The following is a 25,190-nucleotide window of genomic DNA, read 5'->3' as shown; positions in this document are numbered from 1 at the left end:
CATGAGTGGCTCATTGATTCTGGAGCCTCTTATCACATCGCCAAAAATCAAGCCATGTTTTCTTCTTTAAATGATTGTAACACCAAAAATATATATGTTGGTGATGATAGATCTCTTAATGTTGTAGGGACTGGAACTGTTCATCTAGACAATGGTCAGTTTAATGATGTACTATGTGTTCCAACCTTATCCTGCAACCTTCTATCTGTATATCAGATAACTCATTCAGGTGAAGGTAAAATTGTTGAATTTTCACCTCATGATGTTGTAATCAAGGATCTAAAAGATCCTAAACAGATTCTAGCTACTGGTCTTGCTGATGATTCCACAAGGTTGTATAAGTTTCACAACTTTGGGTCATCAAATCTTCCCTCAGTATTTGTTGCTCATAATGATGAAGTGAGCAAACTTTGGCATGAGCGATTTGGTCACTTAAACTATCGCTCCCTTCAGCATCTATGTAAAGAAAATATGGTGACAGGTCTTCGTATGGTATCTTGCAGAGATGGTGTTTGTTCCGGATGTGTACTCGGAAAACATCATCGGGACAGTTTTGACAAATGTGCCTCTTGGCACGCCTCAGCCCCTTTACAGCTTGTGCACAGTGATTTATGTGGTCCACTTCCTGTTGCTTCATTCTCTGGCTGCAAGTATTTCTTAACTTTCATTTATGATTTCTCCAGACGCACTTGGGTATACTTCTTAAAACTCAAGAGCGAAGTATTTAACACATTTTTGGCCTTCAAAGCCTTTGTTGAAAAACAATCTGGACATCAAATTCTTAAGCTAAGAACTGATAATGGTGGAGAATATGTTAAAAACACATTCATCAACTTTTGCACCGAAAATGGAATTCAAATGCAACATACTGTTCCATACACTCCACAACAAAATGGTGTAGCTGAAAGGAAAAATCGCACCTTAAAGGAAATGGCTAATTGTATGCTGCAATCTAAAGGACTCAGTCTTAGTTTTTGGGCCGAAGCAATTAATTGTGCAAATTATATAATCAATCGCACTCCTACTAAGGTTCTAGAGAATATCACTCCAGAAGAAGCTTGGAGTTCCATTAAACCAGATGTAAGTCACTTTCGTGTTTTTGGAAGTGAAGCATGGGCCCATATTCCAGATGAAAAGCATAAAGCTTTAGAACCTAAGAGTGAGAAATGTACTTTTGTTGGATATTCTGAAGATGTAAAAGGTTATAGACTTATTCCATTTAAGTCCAAAAATGTTATCATTAGAAGAAATGTAAAATTTGATGAAAATAAATCGGCCTGCGAGCCTAGTCCGGCGGATGTGCCACCTCTTCCTATCTCTTCTACTTTCGAAAACATTTCTTCTTCAGATGATGAAAGTGAGGATGATAATCCTCCCCCACCTTCTCAGGATCCTCAACTTCCAAGATGGGTCCGTGCTACTCGGGATGCAGTAGGTGATCTTGTCGGTGATCCTACAGATCAGCGACGTACACGTTCTCAGTTTGAAAGAGCCTCTTCTTTACTGGCTCAAGCTCCAGTAAATCATGATCCTGACACTTTTGTAGAAGCTTCAGGCCATCCACATTGGGAAGCAGCTATGAATGAAGAATATCATTCATTGTTGGCAAATGATACATGGGATCTTGTTCCTCTACCAAAGGGACGCAAACTTGTTAGATGTAAATGGGTTTACAGAACCAAGTATGGACCAGATGGGAAAGTTGATAAACATAAAGCTCGTCTTGTTGCTAAGGGCTTTTCACAGGTTGAAGGAATTGACTACACTGAAACCTTCTCCCCTGTTGCCAAAATGAACTCTATCTGCCTTGTTCTTTCCCTTGCTGCCTCTTTAAAATGGGAAGTCCATCAGATGGATGTTAAATCTGCCTTCTTGCATGGGGACTTGCAGGAAGAAATCTATATGGAACAACCCATTGGCTTCATACAAACAGACTCCAGCCTTGTTTGTCGACTTAAGAAATCCCTTTATGGTCTCAAGCAAGCTCCTCGGGCTTGGTATGCCAAAATGGATAGCTTTCTTTTAGAATCTGGCTTTTCTAGGTGTTATTCTGACAATACTGTCTACACCAAGAAAGTGGGCAACTCTCTTATCATCCTCGTTCTTTATGTTGATGATCTTATTCTTACTGGTAGTGATCCCAACCTTATAAACCATGTGAAGTCCAGCCTTAAAAAGAAATTTGAAATGACAGACTTAGGACACTTACACTATTTTCTCGATCTTCAAGTCTTGCAATCCAAGGAGGGTATTTTCCTTTCCCAGTCCAAGTATGCTTGTGATATTCTTCGTCATTTTCACATGGAAGACTATAAGCCAACCCCTTCTCCCTTTCAGTCTGGAGTCAAACTTTCAGTCTCTTGTACTTCTCCTGAAGTTGATGCTACCTTATACCGTCAACTTGTAGGAAAACTCTTGTATTTAACCCATACTCGTCCTGACCTTTCCTTTGCTGTTGGCCTTGTTGCTCGTTTTATGCAAAACCCCCGTGAAAGTCATTGGAAAGCAGCTAAAAGAATACTTCGTTATGTTCGAGGTACAGTACAGTTTGGGATTCATTACAGTGCCAAAGCAGCTCCTCTATTAGTCGGTTTCACTGATTCTGATTGGGCTGGTGACCCTAATGATCGAAAGTCTACTACCGGTTATGTCTTCACTCTTGGTTCAGGACCTATTACATGGGCTTGTAAGAAACAGGCTGCCATTTCTCTTTCGTCAGCAGAAGCAGAGTATCGTGGTGCCGTGGAAGCTAGTAAGGAAGCCTTGTGGCTTCGTCAGATCCTATCAGAGTTTTGCTTTGAGCAGCAGCATCCAACCACACTTTGGTGTGATAATCAAAGTGCCATTCAGCTATGCAAAGATCCAGTCCAGCATCAGCGCAGCAAACACATTGAACTACACATGCACTTCATCAGAAAGCTCTTTCATGACCATGTTCTTGAAGTGCAATATTGTCCAACAGATGATCAGGTTGCAGACATCTTCACAAAGGCTCTCACAGAGGCGAAGTTCACTAAACTTCGATATATGCTTGGAGTTCAGGAAGTTGTCACTAAGGGGGGATAGGCTCTAGTGCCTCCTTCCTTCTCCTATTGTGTCATATTTGTAAATCCTTCAATCCTATCCCAAGTTGTTCTTAAGGGGGGATGTTAGGATATTCCGACACATAGGATATAGTTAAGTTCAACTTGGTCTAGTGTAGAGATTAGGTATAGAGTTAGGTAAAGTGTGTTTCTTTACCATTGTACATTTTGTAACTTACAATCCGACAATCACGATATGTAGTGATCCGACGGTTCATTCTCTCCTCGGTATTACCGACACTTGATCCGTGGCTTGACACCCGATTGGTCCATGAGTTATATTTAAAGCGCATGGAGGGTCATTGTTCGGGTAATCCGTGCATGAGAGAATCTTATGTAAATTTTCATTCTTTGATTAATAAATTGCCTGTAGTACCCACGTTGGGACAGGCCGTTGACTGTTTCCCTCTTTGAGGGTTTTAACCACGTCAAAAATACTGGTGTATTGATCTGTGATCTGGTTGTGAGCGGTGTCCTTTTGGTATTCTTTTTGAGGAACTTACCCTGTAAATTCCTACAACTTTATGTTAGCATCCTATTACAATAGGTTTCATATTTCATGATTGACTGTTTACATGCCAAATATGTCATTCTTTCCATGCTGCAAGGGTTCCATATTTCCTAGAAAACTCAGAAAATTTAAAAAATGTAAAGAGGGTATGCCCTAAAAGAAAAATCAAAGGGTATTTAAATAACAATTAATTAGCCAAAGAGGAAAATAAATGAAATGAACCCCAAACAAAGGCCAGGAAAGTGTGCTAGCTCAAATGCCACTAAAATATTCCATTTTTGAAGAACTATTCCATTTTTGAAGAGTTTCACAGTTAAGGGAAGGCCAAACAGCTTAATCTTGGCCTCCCTAGGTTTAAATTGCTTGTTGTAGAGATAGAGAATAAATATCTGTCCAAATTGTTTAATCTTGGGAGATCATTAGATAGGTAGAGAAACAAGGGTGCTCAACTGTTTAATCTGAGCCCCACGAAGATATAAGGGTACATTTAGATAGGAGGATAGCCAAAAGAAAAGATGAAAAGCTGGGTTTGCTAGTTCAAGTGCACCCAAACAAAAAGAAGAAAAAATGTTAGGCTAAGTAGGCTGGGTAGGCAGTTTTGAGGTTGCAGAATGATGGATTGTGATCATTTTTGTGTTTCAAAGCGCTAATCTACTTCAGATCACAAGTGCAAGGAAATTTTCCTTGGAGCAGCTCAAGCGAGGCATGACTAACTTCCCCTTCTTCCTTTTCCCCAAATCATTCACTAATTTCCCCTAAAAGATGTTAAGATATGCTTGATATCTTTAAAAATCATCATATTCCATAAACATTTGCCTAAGTAAAGTTCTCCTTTACTTAGGAGTGCTCATATTTCTTCTATAACTCCTATTTCCCCTTTGTAGCCTAAGATTTCTATACTTAGAGCTTTTTTCACAAAATCCATATTAATTTCTAACTTTATTATATAAATCCCATGATTTCTTCCCTCCCCATATTAAAAATATAGTAAAAATCCCCTTTATATACATATCCCCTCCTTTGGTTGAAATATAACCATAAATATTGCCTTGGGAATTACTAAGTTTACTTGAAACTTAGTAAGAACCCTCATTCTACTCACTTAACCATCTTCCAATGCATTTGGACTTCTTCCATTGCATTAACAACCCTCTTCCGATCATATGAAAACCCTTCCAATGCTTTAAACCCCTTTTAAGGCATAAAAACCCTCCTCCGATTCCATTCCCCCCCCTCCGACACGATATCGCTGTCGGAGGTAGCAGTCAAGTGTTGGCCCATATGTATATGCTCCCCAACCCCTTCTGCCGATGCGATATCACTATCGCATATGAAGCGATATCGTTGATCGCGCAGCAGCCGTCCAATCTGCCCTCAAGATCCAACGGTCCACATTGTGTCACCTTGCCCATTTCGCTTCGCCCATCGCATATATGTAAAAGACTTCGACCCATTGCCCTTCGCCGATGCGATATTCCAACTCATCCTCAGTCGTTCGATCCGCTCTCCCCGATCCGACGGTCGACGGAAACGGCGAGGTGGCAGGATGTTAGCATCCGATACAGGGTGGTTTTACCACCATGCACAGGGACACGTGCCCTATTTTCATTGCATCAGGCCTCCTCTGACACTTACCACCCCCGTACAAAAGGCGGTCCGATAAAACCATTTATCGCCGTCTGCCTGCGTCCCCACCCTGCCACCATGTCATCGCCACGTCATTGCCCCAGTCAGCTGCCATTACATCTTGCCGTACCCGGGACCAGCCGATGATGTCATGCTGACGTCATAAAAAAAAAAGCGCGCCAAAATGCCGCGGAAACCCAAATTTGCTCCAGACAACGAGCACGGCCTCAGCACAAGCTACCAGTCCACAAATCCTCCACTATTATGAAGTCCTCTTCCTTTTTTGATCATATTTTGATCGGCCAAGCGCGGAAACAGTTCTAAAGCCCGCAAAAAGCACCGCAACAGTCCCTTTTTGCCATAAAGTGGTGGGCAAGGGCGATTTTGCAGTGAAAAGTGTATCAGTAGTGGAGAAAAGGCCCCGATTCAGTATTAAAGAGTATCAGAGTAGCGGCAAAGAGTATCAGTTAAAGAATAGCAATGGAGAATTAAAGCCACCTCAAAGGAACATTAAAGAACATCCAACAAAGTCAAAGAGTATCAGTACAGAGTTAAAGGCTATTAAAAGCTAAATCTAATGAGGATCAATGAACATTGAAGCCGGCTAACAGGAACAGATCAAAAGCCGAGGCACAGTTATGGCAGAATGGCTAGCGCAGAGCTCAAAGGACACCTGAAAGCCTCATTTTTGATGCTGCTACCTCCAGCGCAGCTTAGATAGATATTTGTTGCATTTATTTCAGTAGATATTAGGTTAAACAGAGTTATTTCCTCAGATCTGCTATCAGATCTATTTTTGTAGATATTTTTCCTATATATACCACCCTGAGCTATGTAATAGGGGTTGGTTGGTTGGTTTGGTTGATAAACTCTTTCTAGACTCGCGCTGTATATTTTGAGAACTTTTATGAACAAAGATTGTTGGAATGCATTGCCTATGAACTGTCTGGTGTGGATTTGATGGTTGAAGAGTAGATTACAGAATTCTAGTGCTCCTACATGGATCAATAAGTCTTTCTCCCCTGTTTTCAGTCTCTATGTTTGTAATATCATCTATGTGTCATGATCTAAGTTACAGGAAGAAAGAATAGCTCAGATGTTGCTTAATTATGTTCTATGCTCAATTCCTGTTATTTCTCTATGTTTTCTGCTGAATTAGTTATGAATATGAATACTTTATTGCTCATATTTGCTCTAGTTCCTTCATATATGAACGTTATGTAAGAATCCTTGATTGCTCCTATATAATGTTCACTCACCCTCCCTTTGTTAGCATAATGAGAGCTACTTAGTTGCCTTTCATTCCCTGACCACCATTTCACCCTCATTCCAGCTTGAAATTGTTCCTTGTTTAGCTATCATGCTCTGTAGTCCCTCTTTGCCAAAGAAGGCACACCCAGCAGCCCTTAATCCTTGACTCCATGCCCAATGGTCTGAACTTCTCACACTTTACATGCCAAATCTGTCTAAAACATCATCCATCCATCCCACCAAACTCAAAAAAAAACCATGTACATCATAACTAGCCTAAAATCTCACCCAAAACAAAGCTAAATTATAAAGAGAGAGCCCTCTCTGATTGCAGGTAGGCTAGGACCTGCAATCCAAAGATTGGTTTGTGGTTACCTCGGCCGTATCCCTTAGGAGCCAAGGGACAACCTGAGTGATAACATCATTGGCGACTCCACTGGGGACAATCTTCAGAAAATTCCAAAAAACAAGTTGGAAGCTGGCTCCAAAGAAGAAATCTCGCTATACCAGGTCAAACCCAGACCCAAATCCCCCAGCTGCTTTTTAAAATCCCAATTTAATCCCAAATTTTCTAAGGAAACAAGAGCAAAAAGAGGATATTGCTGATTCAAGTCCTGAAGCAATTCCCTAAGGTTATATTCCAACCCCTAGTAAAGTTTCACTTCACGTTGTTCCATCCTCTCCTAGTTCTTCATCCACCTCTCAAAGCACCTTTTCCACTCCTCCATCCACTACACATACTACTACTATTATCCCAGCTGTTCCAGTTGTTCCATTACTTCCTGCTGTTCCATTTATCCCTGTAAATATGGCGAATCGTTATGGACCTTTACAATTACCTGCAAATCCTGGGGCCATGCCTCATGACTATCAAACTAAAATCACATATTTTGATGGTACTGGTTCTAAAACAGCCTTGCAACATACCAAGAAAATGCAAGACTATTTTGATAATTATGAAATAGATGATGATCATATAAGAATGAAGATTTTTGTCCAAAGTTTAACAGGAGATGTAAGGCCTTGGTTTAGAGCTCTTCCTGCAAATTCCATCGCTGACCTAGAGGCCCTTTACCAAACATTTCTTAACAGATGGGAGAAAAAGAGAGATCCACTACACATTCTATCTGAGTATGACACTATCAAAAGAGGCCCTCAAGAAAATGTCTTAGACTATTGTGATAGGTTCAACAATGTTTACAATGTTATTCCACAAAACCTTAGACCTCCACCTGATCTTGCTTTATACAAATTCCCTGATGGTTTTGATTTTGACATGGCATATCAATTGAGCAAAAGAGCCCCTCAAAGTTTAGCAGACATGCAGAATGTAGCTGTTAGTATGGAGGCAAACCTAATTTCCAAGAGAAACAGAGCAAGAGCTGAGAGAAGAACTACTTTTAAAGACGAACCTTCAGTAGTTGAAAAAAAATTGGATGCAATCTCCAATAGAGTGCACAGTTTTGAAGATAGAATGGGAACCATTGAAAGAAAAACATCATGGGAAGGACAACAAAGTAACACTATCAGAAACCCAAATTTTAGAAAAAATCAAAACCCAAATGTTGTAAGGGCTAGCCCCGACCATGATATAAGAGCTCCTTTTCAAGAAAACTATGCTGAAGCATCCACATCTAGTGAGCCAACCGAGGACACTCACATAAACTTGATGGGTTTGAAGAGTGAGCAACAAATTTTCCTAACCAAAGAAGACCAAGATGATCATGATATAAATCAATTTCAGACTAAGTTTGGAGAGTCATTTGACTTCAAAGAAGGCTATGATTCAGCTGTATATGAAGTCCACAAGCAGTACAAATTAAGGACCAGAACCATAGATGTGCCTGAAACCATCAAACCAAAGGATGCTAAACAGCCAAAGAAGATAAAAGACAAGGTTATCTTCACTGAACCCTCTGAAAAAACAGTCTCAAATAAAAAAGAAGTAACTGTAGAGGATATAACATATGTACAGGTCTTTAAAAGCTAGCCTTTTGTATCCTTTCCCTCAAAAGAAAATTCAAACAGCACTCCTGAAAGCCTTCCCAAAACAGAAATATTTCAAGACAACACTCAAGACCAAGAGAAAATTGCTGAAAATGCAATTGAAAAGGGAAAATCTGCCAGTCACAATACTAAAATCCAATCAGAAAAACCATTTGATTTAGAGGCAGAAATTGGTAAACTAAAGATATCTATTCCTCTCTCTGAGCTTGCTAAACATGATGTATATAGACAGCAAATCAAAAGATCGCTGCAAATGCCAGAGAATAGGGATGATGTTAATGTCTTAGATGATCGACCTGAGCTGCTTTTCAGACCTGAAGTCGATGGCAAATTAGCAAATGGAGTTGTTTTACCCTTTTATGTCAGTTTACACATCCATGACAAAGTTTTGCACAATGCAATGTTTGATTCAGGTGCTTCACACAACCTAATGCCCAAAGCTGTAATGGAGAAACTAAACCTAGATGTCACTAGACCATACAAAGACTTATTTTCATTTGATTCTAGTCAAGTCAAGTGTTTAGGCTTAATCAAAGATTTATGTGTGTCTTTAGTCCAATACCCAAACAAAACAATCCTAATGGACGTGGTGGTGGCGGACATTCCACCCAAATATGGCATGCTGTTATCAAGATCTTGGGGAGCCAAACTCCAAGGATCTTTGCAATTAGACCTCTCCTATGCCACTATTTCAGTCTTTGGGCAACCAAAGAGACTGTATAGGGAAACATTGATGAAGTATGTGGTAAGCAGTGAGGAAAAGCCCCAAAACTTTCCTATCTATTCAATCCATTCTGATATGGATTCTTTCATCTTGTTTAATGCTGATACAAGTGCTTTGACTGATGTTAACCCTTTGGATTTAGAGCAAGAAATAGGCATAAACGAAGAATCGGTTGCCCATAACCAAGAAGCTGTTGAAACAATTGACATAACCAACACACCAGCCAAACTACATGAAACAGAAAATTCAATTTTGCCCACTCCAAAAATGATTACAACTCCCAATGTTAGTCAGGACCAAGAAATCTTATGGTATTTGGAGTTTGATGGTTCAGTAAACAAATTAGGAGCAGGGGCAAGAATATGGATACATAATAGACAAACAGACCATGCAGAGGGTCATGCCTATAGATTAAATTTCAGATGTACCAACAACATGGCAGAGTATGAAGCCCTCCTTTTAGGCCTTAAACTGATCAGAGATCTAGGAGCAACAAAAGTTTCTATTCTGGGAGATTCTGATTTGATTATACAGCAAATGAAAGGCAATTTTGTCACTAATGATAATAGGTTGAGAGCTTATAGGAAGGCAGCCACTGAAATACTCAATACCTTCACAGAATCCCAACTTACTAAAATTTCAAGAAGCCATAACATGCATGCACATTACTTGGCAACTTTTGCTAGCACTTGCAAGCTGCCATTCGAGCCCAATCACCATTTTACTGCTGAGATAAAGCACAGGCCTGCAGTCCCAAACAATGTTAAAGACTGGCAAGTCTTTGAAAATGATGCACAAATAAACAATTTCCTCACCTTACAAGAAGAATTTTCAAACCTAAAGATTGATACAGATGCCATGGATGAACAACAACAAATGAGCCAAAATGAGCAGACCATAACAGCTGAGGCGGCAAAGCAAATGCTGTACCCAACCATTTTTTATGACAAAAATATACAAGAGCTCAAACAAATGAATTTGGATGAAATAGCTGAAGCAGAGACTGAAGTTATTGAACTGAAAGACAATCTTCTGCCCACAGGCTTGACTCCCTTAGAAGACATATTTGATTCAAATGATATCCCCAAAAAGCCAAAAATGCAACCCTTAAATGCTGCAATTGAAGACTGCAATATTGGGACAGCTGAAAAGCCCAAAATGATAAAATTGTCCAAGTCTTTGCCTCCCGATCAAAAGCCAAAATATGTTGACTTGTTTAAAGAGTTCCAAGATGTTTTTGCCTGGAGTTATGAGGACCTCAAATCCTATGACACTTCAGTCATTCAACATACTATACCTTTGAAACCAAATCAAAAGCCTTTCAAACAGAAATTAAGGAGAATCAATCCTGTGCTTCTCCCCTTGATTGAGAAAGAAGTAAAGAGAATGTTTGAAGCTGGAATTATAGCACCAATCAGATTTTCAGAATGGGTATCCAACTTAGTGCCCACAAGGAAGAAAACAGGTGAGATTAGATTATGTGTTGATCTAAGAAATTTGAACCAAGTCTCCCTTAAAGACCACTACCCATTGCCCAAGATGGACCATATTTTACAAAGGGTAGTGGGGTCTTCCAGAATTTCACTGTTAGATGGCTTCTCAGGATTCAATCAGATCTTAGTTCACCCAGATGATCAGGACAAAACAACGTTCACAACACCATGGGGAACCTTTAAATATGTCAAAATGCCTTTCGGACTCAAAAATGCAGGGGCCACTTTTCAGAGAGCAATGGACATTTCCTTTGCCAAATAGATCCATGATTTCTTAATAGTCTACCTTGATGATCTTACCCCATTTTCAAAATCTGATCAAGAACATCTAAAAAGCCTAAGGCAAGTGTTCCTAACATGTAGAAAATATGGCATATCTTTAAATCCCAAGAAATCCCTATTTGGCCTAGAGGAAGGCAAACTTCTAGGTCATATCATTTCAAAAGATGGCATTAGGATTGATCCAGACTGAATTCAAGCCATTCTCCAAGTCCCTTATCCAAGAAACATCAAAGAACTGCAAGCTTTTCTAGGAAAGATCAATTTCCTAAGAAGATTTATCCCAAACTTAGCAGAGCTGATAAGATTGTTAAACAACATGCTCAAGAAAGATTCCAAAGTTAAATGGTCTTTAGAAGCTAAGCAAGCCTTTGAGGGCATAAAAATTGCCTTAACCCAAGCACCAGTCCTCACAAGCCCACAATTTGATAAAGATTTCATCATTTTTTCCTTTGCTTCTCAACACACCATTGCTGTTGTCCTATTGCACAAAGATGACCAGGGAAATGAAAAGCCCATTGCTTTTTTCAGCCGAACCCTTAGAGATTCCCCCTTAAAGTATCAAATCATGGAGAAACAAGCATATGCCCTTGTTAAGGCCATTAAAGATTTCAGAGTTTACATCTTATACTCCCATGTCATTGCATATGTTCCAAACGTTGTTGTAAAAAATATTCTAACTCAAGAAGGAATTGAAGGAAAAAGGGGCAAATGGATTGCCAATATCCTAGAATATGACATTGAAATCAAGCCCACTAAACTGATAAAAGGACAAGGTCTAGCCAAACTAATGACCGAAACCAATTTTCAAGCCCTAGACATAAATGAACTGGACAACGAACAGGAGCTGGCGACTCCACAGATCAGTCAGGCCTTCTTGCAATCACCTTGGTATGCTGATATTTATTCTATATTGTTAAACCTGCATGCTCCTCCAGGGTTGTCCAGAACCAAAAAGAGATTTTTAAAAATTAAAGCATAAAAGTTTTGTGTCTTAGATAGTGCCCTGTTTTGGAAAAATCATGAAGGAATATTGGTTAATTGTCTAACTTTGAATGAAACTGACAATGTTATGAAAAAATTTCATGCAGGGGACTGCGGAGGGAACTTATATTGGAAGTCTACTGCTGATAAGATATTAAGGGCTGGTTTTTATTGGCCCTCTATGTTTGCCGATGTAAAGAAATTTGTTGTTTCATGCCATAAGTGCCAGATCTTTGAAGGCAAAAGAAAGCTGTTGCCCTTACCCCTTAAGCCCATTTCAACCGAGAAACCATTCCAGCAATGGGGTTTAGACTTCATTGGTGAAATCCACCCATCCTCTTCTGGCCAGCATAAATGGATTTTAAAAGCCACAGATTACTTTACCAAGTGGATTGAGGCCATCCCTTGTAGGCAAGCCAATGACTCAACCATCATCCAATTCCTAGAATCCAACATTCTGTCCAGATTTGGCTGTCCTGAAAAAATCATTACAGACAACGCTGCTGCCTTTAAATCCAAGAAAATGATCAATTTTTGCCACAAATATCACATTTCCTTAGGTCACTCCACAGCCTATTATCCTCAAGGTAATGGCTTGGCCAAATCATCCAATAAGAGCCTCATCAATATCATCAAGAAAGTCTTGGAGGAGAACAAAAAGAATTGGCACAAGAAGCTCACAAATGCACTATGGGCTGATAGACTGACAACTAAGAGATCGATTGGTACGAGCCCATATGAGTTAGTCTATGGCATGGAGGCAAGATTCCCTTCATCTTTGGGAATCCCTATGATTAAGCTTCTACAAGAAATTCAAGCTGAGCCTAATGATATCCAAAGAAGGATAAATCAAACCATTCATCTACAGCAAACAAGAGAGCAAGTGTATAACAGAGCTCAGATTTTAAAAGAGAAGCTGAAGAAAATGTTTGACAAGAGAACAAAGGCTGAAGACTTCTACATAGGAAACAAAGTGTTAAGATGGGACTCAAGAAGGGAGGACAAAGGAAAACATGGCAAATTCGACTTCCTGTGGAAAGGGCCATATGTTATTCAAGTTGTGCAAGGCAATAACACATATTTTCTAAAGAGTTTGGATGGCACAGAAGCTGAAGAAGGCCCTGTCAATGGCCGAATGCTAAAGCACTATCATGATCCCTTTTGATGTATATAACTCAGCTCTATATTTGTACATTAATATTTTTATTTTCAGCATTTTATTTACAACAGTCCAATAAGGAATAGCGCAGCAAATTTTGAAGATAGAATCAAAGGAAGGCACCATTTTGATCTTTTTTGAACTTATCTCAAAAGAAGTGCTTGATAAAAAATGAAGACAATAGTAAGCACGCAGAGGAACCCAGCAAGAAGCAGAGCTGTAATTTTTCTGCAAATCAGCTCAAAGAGAAATACTGCATAAACAGCTTACAAGAATTCAGTCAAAAGCATTAAGAAGAAGGAAGTTTTCAGATTACAGCAACAGTTGAAGACCAACGCATTTTGACCTGCTGTTCTTGGCTTTTCATCTGGAAAGGCCATCCCCATGTGGAGCCATTGTTAGCCTCCTATTACAATAGGTTTCATATTTCATGATTGACTGTTTACATGCCAAATATGTCATTCTCTCCATGCTGCAAAGGTTCCATATTTCCTAGAAAACTTAGAAAATTTAAAAAATGTAAAGAGGGTATGCCTTAAAAGAAAAATCAAAGGGTAAAAAGAACAATTAATTGGCCAAAGAGAAAAATAAATGAAAGGAACCCCAAACAAAGGCCAGGAAAGTGTGCTAGCACAAATGCCACTAAAATATTCCATTTTTGAAGAACTATTCCATTTTTGAAGAGTTTCACAGTTAAGGGAAGGCCAAACAGCTTAATCTTGGCCTCCCTAGGTTTAAATTGCTTGTTGTGGAGATAGAGAATAAATATCTGTCCAAACTGTTTAATCTTGGGAGATCATTAGATAGGTAGAGAAACAAGGGTGCTCAACTGTTTAATCTGAGCCCCAGGAAGATATAAGGGTAGATTTAGATAGGAGAATAGCCAAAAAAAAAGATGAAAAGCTGGGTTTGCTAGTTCAAGTGCACCCAAACAAAAAGAAAAAAAAAAGTTAGGCTAAGTAAGCTGGGTAGGCAGTTTTGAGGTTGCAGAATGATGGATTGTGATCAGTTTTGTGTTTCAAAGTGCTAATCTACTTCAGATCACAAGTGCAAGGCAATTTTCCCTTGGAGCAGCTCAAGCGAGGCATGACTAACTTCCCCTTCTTCCTTTTCCCCAAATCATTCACTAATTTCCCCTAAAATATGTTAAGATCTGCTTGATATCTATAAAAATCATCATATTCCATAAACATTTGCCTAAGTAAAGATCTGCTTTACTTAGGAGTGCTCATATTTCTTCTATAAGTCCTATTTCCCCTTTGTAGCCTAATATTTCTATACTTAGCGCTTTCTTCACAAAATCCATATTAATTTCTAACTTTATTATATAAATCCCATGATTTCTTCCCTCCCCATATTAAAAATATAGTAAAAATCCCCTTTATATACATATCCCCTCCTTTGGTTGAAATATAACCATAAATATTGCCTTGGGAATTACTAAGTTTACTTGAAACTTAGTAAGAACCCTCATTTTACTCACTTAACCATATTCCAATGCATTTGGACTTCTTCCATTGCATTAACAACCCTCTTCCGATCATATGAAAACCCTTCTGATGCTTTAAACCCCTTTCAAGGCATAAAAACCCTCCTCCGATTCCATTCCCCCCCCCTCCGACGCGATATCGCTGTCAGAGGTACCAGTCAAGTGTTGGCCCATATATATATGATCCCCAACCCCTTCTGCTGATGCGATATTGTCGGTCGCGCGACAGCCGTCCGATCTGCCCCCAAGATCCAACGGTCCACATTGTGTCACCTTGCCCATTTCGCTTCGCCCATCGCATATATGTAAAAGACTCCGACCCATCGCCCTTCGCCGATGCGATATTCTGACTCATCCTCAGCCATCCGATCCACTCTCCCCGATCCGACGGTGTACGGAAATGGCGAGGTGGCAGGATGTTAGCATCCGATAGAGGGTGGTTTTACCGTCGTGCGCAGGGACGCGTGCCCTGTTTTCATTGCATCAGGCCTCCTCTGACACTTACCACCCCCGTACAAAAGGCGGTCCGATAAAACCATTTACCGCCGTCTGCCTGCGTCCCCACCCTGCCACCATGTCACCGCCACGTCATTGCCTAGTCAGCTGTCACGACATCTTGCCGTACCCGGGACCCGCCGATGACGTCATGCTGACATCATCACAAAAAAAGCATGCCAAAATGCCGCGAAAACCCAAATTTGCTCCGGAAAATGAGCACGGCCTCAGCACAAGCTACCAGTCCATAAATCCTCCACTATTATGAAGTCCTCTTCCTTTTTTGATCATATTTTGATCGGCCAAGCGCGGAAACAGTTCTAAAGCCCGCAGAAAGCACCGCAGCAGTCCCTTTTTGCCATAAAGTGGTGGGCAAGGGCGATTTTGCAGCAAAAAGTGTATCAGCAGTGGAGAAAAGGCCCCGATTCAGTATTAAAGAGTATCAGAGTAGCGACAAAGAGTATCAGTTAAAGAATATCAGTGGAGAATTAAAGCCACATCAAAGGAACATTAAAGAACATCCAACAAAGTCAAAGAGTATCAGTATAGAGTTAAAGGCTATTAAAAGCTAAATCTAATCAGGATCGATGAACATTGAAGCCGTCTAAAAGGAACAGATCAAAAGTCGAGTCACAGTTATGGCAGAATGGCCAGCGCAGAGCTCAAAGGACACATCAAAGCCTCATTTTTGATGCTGTTGCCTCCAGCGCGGCTTAGATAGATATTTGTTGCATTTATTTCAGTAGATATTAGGTTAAACAGAGTTATTTCCTCAGATCTGCTATCAGATCTGTTTTTGTAGATATTTTGCCTATATATACCACCCTGAGCTATGTAATAGGGGTTGGTTGGTTGGTTTGTTTGATAAACTCTTTCTAGACTCGCGCTGTATATTTTGAGAACTTTTATGAACAAAGATTGCTGGAATGCATTGCCTATGAACTGTCTGGTGTGGATTTGATGGCTGAAGAGTAGATTACAAAATTCTAGTGCTTCTACATGGATCAATAAGACTTTCTCCCCTGTTTTCAGTCTCTATGTTTGTAATATCATCTATGTGTCATGATCTAAGTTACAGGAAGAAAGAATAGCTCAGATGTTGGTTAACTGTGTTCTGTGCTCAATCCCTATTATTTCTCTATGTTTTCTGCTGAATTAGTTATGAATATGAATACTTTATTGCTCATATTTGCTCTAGCTCCTTCATATATGAATGTTATGTAAGAATCCTTGATTGCTCCTATATAATGTTCACTCACCCTCCCTCTGTTAGCATAATGAGAGCTACTTAGTTGCCTTTCATTCCCTGACCACCATTTCACCCTTATTCCAGCTTGAAATTGTTCCTTGTTTAGCTATCATGCTCTGTAGTCCCTCTTTGCCAAAGAAGACACACCCAACAACCCTTAATCCTTGACTCCATGCCCAATGGTCTGAACTTCTCACACTTTACATGCCAACTCTGTCTGAAACATCATCCATCCATCCCACCAAACTCAAACAAAACCCATGTACATCATAACTAGCCTAAAGTCTCACCCAAAACAAAGCTAAATTATAAAAAGAAAGCACTCTCTGATTGCAGGTAGGCTAGGACCTGCAATCCAAAGATTGGTTTGTGGTTACCTCGGCCGTATCCCTTAGGAGCCAAGGGACAACCTGAGTGATAACACTTTACATACAAAAAAACGAGTATTTATTACAGAGTTTTTTTTTACATTGTATTCTAAATGGTTCTTATGTTATGCTCTTGAATCTAACTCTTAAATTCTCTACTCTACCACGAGACAATACAATGCTAGAAAGATGGAACCCCCTCTTTCTAGTGACCTGGTGTTTAACATAGCTTGATAATGATTTCAGATTAGGGTTTTCACATGTCTCAACACTTCGTTAGTGTTAAATACATATAAATATTGAAACCCATAAAAGAAAAAAATGTAAATGAATATAAAAATCATATAATTTAATACAAGATATAACTCAGGGGATATCATATAAGAGAAAACGTAATTAGAAGGTGAGGCTTATACTCTACTCCTTTTTATTTAATTATGGAAATACAAATACAAAGAAAGGGGTATTTACTATCGAGTTGCCTATGACATTGTTGTCTATATGGTTGTTGCAAATTATCTTTCTCCTTTGTTTTGATCTCAAATCCCAATCCTAGATGTTGTGCTCAACTATGTTTTAATACAATCCTAAAAAGATGGAACCCCTTCTCTTCCTAGTGACATAGTGTTTAACATAGCTTGGAAGCTACTTAAGGTTTAAGGTTTTCACATTTTTCAAGCCAATATTAGTGTTAAGGTTTTGGACCTTTTAGGATCTTCTTGAATGTCCATACGTGACTAACTCCACATATCTAAGTAATGGTGTTGATGCAGCATCCACTTGGTACCACCATGTGAACAAGTTAGCTGAACTTGTGGGAGGCATAGCTTCTGCATATGAAATTTGATTAAGGTGATTTTCACATTGCTTGAAAGCTAGAATTGGTGTTTAAAACGAAATCAAGAGGGAGAGAGCTATGCTCACAAAGTTTTCACTCATTTGATATCCCAAAATAACTTTAGAGGGCTTTAAATTCTAAATCTCAAAATTAAGACATATCATAAAATATGCCACAAAAGATAATTCCTCCAATTTTTCTACCCAAAAAATATCTGAATAAATAACAAATTATCCAATAATTCATTTTAAATCAGTTAAAAAAATGTTTCATTTCAATTTTTATTTGTAGAATTTATTTTAATGTATATTCAGGTGAAACAAGAATTGGAATGTTTTGTGTAGCATTGCCTTGTTATTCTTAATATGAAAAAGTAAAGTATTTATGTATTCTTAAAATGGAATGTGTGTCACTTTTGTGGTGAGGAGAGGAATGTGTATAAAAAGAAATTACATACATAAAGAAAAATGAAAAATAAAGTGTTACTTTCCCTTTAAGTTAAGCCATGTGATCAATCAAACAAGGAAAATATTTTAGTTTGTTTTGCGTATGATAAAAGGTCCTATGAAGACCTATTCGTCCTTTCCACTCTATAAGTAACTGGGCCTTGCTGAGATATCTTTTGTGACGGGTACTGGGGCTATGTCCCGAAAGAACTGGTGACGCTTCCACTAGCCAAAAAATGACGGGTACTGGGGTTACGTCTCGAAAGAACTGGTGATGTTTCCAGCAGCCAAAAAATGACGAGTACTGGGGCTACATCCCGAAAGAACTAGTGACGCTTCCAACAGAGAAAAGAATCAACCAAGGTATTGAATGAGGATTTAGTGCTTCCCACACCTCCACCTATAGGGAAAGATGCCCTAAAATTTGGTCAATAGGATACCTTCGTCTCACGGAGGTAGTCGAGTCTTTAGCTTCTTGGTAATCGGTTATCAATACCAAGCACTATACAAGTTGGGTAGCCCCATATAGGACCGCACGCACTGAGACTAAGCTGAACCCCCTCTGAATCGGGTCTCTGTGCTGCCTAGGTTGTCTTTTGCGTGGACTGATTGAAGGATTTGAAGCACCCTAAAAGACAACTTCTATGTTTCAAAATGTAACATGACCATGGCGGCTTATTGGATGCCTACCCCCAACAGTCCTAACCTAAACTATAAATTATTTTGTGGCCCATGTGGGGAAATTTAGTTTGTTGAAGTTATGATTGCTTTTACGTGTCTTCCTTCACTTATGGTGTGAAAATTTAAGCTTAAATAAACTAAGTACAAAAGGTTTTTACACTTGATTCCCTTTGTTCAAAGTTTAGAGTAGCTTAGTGTGTGTAGTGAAATGTGTGTGTAAGTGACAAAGTGAACATACAAAGTTTGTAGTCATGTGGATATGCGATGATCCTTTTCAAATTCGTCTACTTACACTAACTTACGTTTGTTCCTTACCTGCAAATAAAATAATGTGTGGTTGATGGGCCACTTACTTCCTTCCTATTACACTATGTGAGCCTAAAAAGGGAGATGAAAAATTGAGTGCTTTGAGAAAGATTTCAGATGCAAGCCCAAGATCGTCTAAAAGACACAAGGGAAGTAGGGGCTACTCCCTTTCTTTAATAACACTAGTTCCTAGTCCCAATGCTAATGAAGTAAAAATGCTTTGGTTAGTAAAAAATATGAGTGAATCATGGGCCACTTACTCCTTTGATAATTAAGCTATGTGACTTGGGTAAAATAGCAAAACAAATTGAAAAAATGTGTGGATTATGGCCACTTACTTTTCCCCTTAATTAAGCTATGTGTGAAATGTAAAAATTTTAAAGTAAAGGATAAGTAATTTCCCTACTAATATTGATTATTAAAACAATCTGAACTATATGGAAAAAAAGTGTAGAGGTGAAGGAAATTCACTAAAGGTTGCCAGTCACCCACGAAAGAAAAATTACAATGATTGTTTTTGTTCTCTGTAAACCGTGGGGTTAGGCTCTGCACAAGCGAGCGAACCGTGTGTCAATCTGCAAGAAAATGATAAGTGTTAAGCCGAATTATAGATATTAAGAGTGAGAATGATTATAAGCAATATGCATTATCAATGTTCTAAATTTAAACTTATATGATTAAAGAACAACATATTTTATAATGATACTATAGTATAAATAATTTGACTAAAATTTACAATCTCCCTAAAACAAATTAGTATTGAAGAACTAAAGGCAAAATTTATACCTTTATCATAAATTTAGTTAAATTAAATGACATCCTAAGCAATAACACAAGGCCATGTGAAAGAAAATTAAAGTAGAGTATAAAGAAGTAGCAGAGTACTTCGTAAAATAAATGTAGAGATATTTAATAGTCAATCCAAAAAGCATTATGTAATATTTTTTCTCAAAACTTGGAAATGAGTGGATATTTATGGTAGGAATGTAGCTTGAATACAAAAGAGGAATAATCAAGAGAACAAGTCTACTAGAACCATTTTCCATACCAAGTGAGTGTTGGGAAGAGGCCATAATGGATTTTATTACAATTATAGCAAAGTATGAAGGAACAAATTTCATTATGGTTTTGGTGTTTTGACTTACAAAGTATGTCCACTTTTATAGAAAAGAAGCATCAAAATGGTTTCTGAAGAACAATCTTTAAAGGAAGTAAATCACTGTCAAAGTAGAAACCCACCATGAAAAGCGTTGCAGACATGATGAGCAAGAGACAACCTTTACAATAGTCTCATTCACCCCTTACTGCTCACTCAAATTTATTATGACACAAAAACGTAGCACAGAAATGTCAAATGTAGGGCAAAAAGGAAAAAAACGTAACAGTATGATGTCAATATATCCAAAAAATTGATATATACATTATATACATATAAGATAACTATCTTTGTCAATAAGAGAAAATTGGATAAAGCCACTGTATAAGATGACTCATCAATAGTATAATGATATATCTTATATATTGTTAAATCAATAAATCAAAACAAGATCCAATAAGACCCTTGGATAGTTGGTTCACTCATTAATTTTGAAGCATAAAATATTCAAATAAAAGAATTATATTTTTTGAGGCCTAGTTTAAAGAGATAATTATTTAGTATGACCCATAATGAAATTGTAATGTTCCATCATTTAAATTATATATTTAAATATGATATAGATTTAATACATTAAAATTTTTATGATATATTCCATTAAATAAATTCAATAATTTAAAATTATAATTATCTCAATTTCACAAACTGAATTAAAAATTCTTAAAAAAAAAATCTGATTAAATATAAAAAAAAATTAATGCATCAAAAAAATTATGATGCATTTCATTAAATAAGCTTAACAACTTAAAATTATAATTATCTGAGTTTCACACATTGAATTAAAAAATCTTAAAAAAACAAAAAAAATAAAATAACAACATTAAACTACATTTCATGTTAAAATTTATAATGAATTATATAAATATCATTAAACTCATCATAGAATTTATGTAAAGAATAAAAAAATTAAAAAAAGAAACAACTCGTAAAATTTAATAATTTTAATAATTACATTTTTAATTTTGGACAATCTTTTACAATATTTAACGAAGGAGGAATTGCACACTATGAATCCTTAGTATCCTATCCATGTTGGAGAGGGAAAAAAACAAATTTGTTCACATTTCTAGCACTGTTCTATTGATTGCTCCTACTGATGGGGATGAACAAAAATGAGTCTAATCCTATATCCAATATAATTCTATGTATAGTATTCAAAATTGTCAATGTAAGAAGTGTATGTATGAATTTGGGGTAATACTTTGAAAAACTGAAGGCACTGTTCTTTGTCTTGTAAACTTCACTTGATTTGTCTGTAGATCTTCCAGTGTACCATTCACCATACAACTTTTAGTGCCAATAGTAACCCAAAAATGTCTTTGCACCATCCACACTAGGGAAATAAGGTGGTTCAAAATATATCTAACGCAGGGCATCACAAGCACCTAGATATGATGGACCCTTCATTTCAATGCTACTCATGGCTGTTACTACCAGTTGCTGATATGAGAAGAAAAACCTTTTCATCGTGGCTTCTATTGCCTGGAAGGCCAAGAGAACATTTATTGTTGCAACATGATAAGCACCTGAAGTGCTATGTGAGCGAAGCCCATGTGAATGAAACAAATGCATAAGTGCCTCCTGGAGCCTTGGTCCACCCTTTGGATCAGCCTCAACACCCATGACTTTGGGCACGAGATGCCTTAGTTCCTTGCATGCATTTGTAAGGTCTCTAAGGGGGGTAGACTGAAGGCAATATGCGCCTGCAAGTGTACTAGTGTTGCTAATTTCCAACTGGTGTTTAAGGAAAAGGAAATCATCTGGGTCCATCACTAGAAGCAAATTCACAATTTCTTTGAGAATCTTCCACATCCTTTCAACCATCCAATAGTCTGTGGATGCTCCTGTGAAATCCTCAGAGTCTATTCTTTGATATATTATGTGCAACAATTCTTGGCCTACAAATACCCAGCCTCAAAGATCTGGAGGACATTGCAAAGTTTGGCATCTTCTGGATTATGGAACTATTTATGTTGTTTTAAAGAGTGCAAATATCTTGGCTTGCAGATTCTATCATATTCAAGAATAGGCTTACCTGACATATTTGGTTCCCCAGACCTAAAGTGAAGGTAGTCCTCTGCATATGGCCTTCAATGGCAAGCCATATTTTAGAAACCATAGCTTCAGTGCTTTTCCATGTACCCAAACGAGGAATTAAGCTCTCTTCACTTGTTCTGCTAACCATAGGTAAAGCACTAGGTCTTTGCCATACCTCATGGAAAAATTTCATAGCAAGAACACCACTACTTACTGACAACTGAAGAGTGGGAACCTGCTTGTCATTTTCACAAATCATTGAAATCAACTCAATCTGGGAACTAATTCAGGATTCAAGCCTTCTCTTCCATTCCTCTTTGTCAATGTAAGTCCTTGTGTCATAGAGGATAGACGAAACAAACCAAAAAGTAATCTCCAATGACTATAAGGCAGTCTTTACCAACCCCTCTCTAGACCAACTAGGCCATTCCTTGAATTTCCACATGGCACTGAGCTCAGGGAGATGCACATACTGCTCATAACCTGCACACTCCATGGGGGAGGGCTCTATGGACTCTTCAACAAAGGCAGAATAGGATGCCATTTATTTACAGGACATATTTTTTACCTACAAACAAAACCAAGAGAGTAAAGACACCAATGCTCTCCATATACCATAATCTAAAAAGGACAACATAATAATAGAATAAACACTAAAATCCATTTTAAACACTGAAGTTTTAAAAACTGGAATAGAATAAAATGTTCTTAAATCCTTGATATATTTAAAAAGTTATATATAATATGTTACTGGACAAAAAATATATCTATTTGTTGCAACTCAACTTTTTCTGTAGATGATAAAAACTCAACACATATCCAATATATTGAATAGAAAAAGGCATAAATTTCATGCAACTCAAATCCACTGTAGACTGATTTTTATTTTTTATTTTTATTATAAAATAAGCTTGTATTTTTATTGTAAAATAAGCTTGTATATTTTGTATATTATTAAGTATATAAAATAAGCTTGTAAAATAAGCTTCTTATTATTTTTATTATTGATTTTTTTTTGTCACAAGCTTGTAAGGATGCAAGATGATGCTATGGTTGAGAATTGCTGGCAAAATGCTTGAGCAAATTTCAACAATGTAAACTTTGAAACGGGAACTGTAAACTCAAAATGGGAACTTTAGCCAAAAAAACCCTTTAAAAACATCAAAAACAGTGCTAAAAACGAAAAGTGTTGATGCTAGAATAACACATTTTTTTTTAAGGGTAAATTTTGAACATGTTTTAAAAATGGCAGTGAAAACCAAACTTTTGTGCAAAAATTGTCCAAAAAAACCCTCAAAACAAAAAGTGTTAACATTGGGATATGAATTTTTTTCCCCTTTTTTTTCAAGGGTTATATTTCAACATTTCGAAATAATAGAGTAAAATATTTTATCATGACCCTGAAAAAACTTAAAATTTCAAACAAATAATGAAGACATAAAATAGAATTAAAAACTAAAAAATTAAAACAATGAAAAAACACAAAACAAAAAAGTTTAAAGATTAACAAAACATAAAACAAAGTATATACTAAAAACAAAACATAAAATAAAACAAAAAAAAATATATCAATAAAAAAATGTAAAAAAAAACTAAATTAAAAAACTAAAAAAACTTAAAAATTATAAACAAATAAATAGTAAAAAAAACATATTTAAAAAAAAAGGAAAAGAAAAAAAAAAAAAAAAAATCTTGTAAACCATAAAAAAATTGTCAAAAGAAAAGAAAAGAAAAGAAAAAAAAAAAAAATATATATATATATATATATGGAAAAGAAAAAAAATTAAAACAAACTATAAAATTTAGGTAAAAATAGAAAAATTTAAAAGACATTATCAAAACACTAAAAAAAAAATGAAAATTAAAAACAAACTAAATTTAATAAAAAAATAGAAAATTAACCAAAAAAAATTAAAAACTACTAAAATTAAGATTAAAATGTTATTTACTTAAAATATATATATATATATATATATAAGACAAAAAAAAAATTAAAAAAATTTAAAAAAAAAAAAATATAAAAAATTAAAAAAAATAATTAAAACAAAAACAAAATTATAAATATATAAATATATATATATATATATATATATATATATATATATATATATATATATATACAGAGAGAGAGAGAGAGAGAGAGAGTAAATAAAAATAGACAAAAAAAAAAAAACATTGAAAAAACTAGGAAAAAAATATAGAAAATTAACAAAAGTAAAAATAAAAAGAACTATTAAAATTAACGTTAAAAACATTCAAAAAAACACTAAAAAAATAAAAATAAAAAGAAATTAAAACAAAAAAAACCAAAAAAATTTAAAAATATGTCTTTTCAAATTACTTTTTTATTTAAAACACAAAAAAAAAAAAAAATATTCAATTTTTTCTTAAGCAAATTGTTTTTTTTGTTTAAAAAATATATATAATTTGTTTTTAAAATAATGGTTAAACAATTTTTTTTTTTATTATTTAAAAAAATACTTATTAAAAAATGTTTAATTTTTTTTAAACAAGTTTTTTTTTTTTTAAACAAAACTTTTAAAAGTTTTTTATTTAAAAATAAAAAATAAAAAAAATAAAAACAAAATTGTGCCCTCCCAGCCGCCCGCGGTGGGCGGCCCAGGGCAAAGGCCTGCGTACCCGGAAACGCCCCTCCGCCCTCCCGCCCACCCGCGGTGGCGCGGCCCCGGGCGGAGGTCCTACACACACGCCTCTGCCCAGGGCCGGGCCACTGCGGGCGGCCAGGAGGGCGCAATTTTTCCTTTTTTTTTAAAATAAAAACTTTTAAAAAAATTTGTTTTAAAACAAATGTTTTTTTTATAATAATTTTTTTTTTTTTAAATAAAAAACTTTAAAATTAAAAAAAAAAAATATATATATATATATATATATATATATATATATATTTAAAAAAAATAAACATTTTCTAATAATTATTTTTTTTAAAATAACAAAAAAAACAAAATTGTTTCACAATTATTTTAAAATTTTTTAATATATATATATAT

This window comes from Pinus tabuliformis, chromosome 5_1, assembly GCF_031772625.1.
Source record: "Pinus tabuliformis cultivar Carrire ecotype Pingquan chromosome 5_1, CPIR1, whole genome shotgun sequence".
NCBI lineage: Eukaryota > Viridiplantae > Streptophyta > Pinopsida > Pinales > Pinaceae > Pinus > Pinus tabuliformis.
This window is presented reverse-complemented; position numbering follows the sequence as displayed.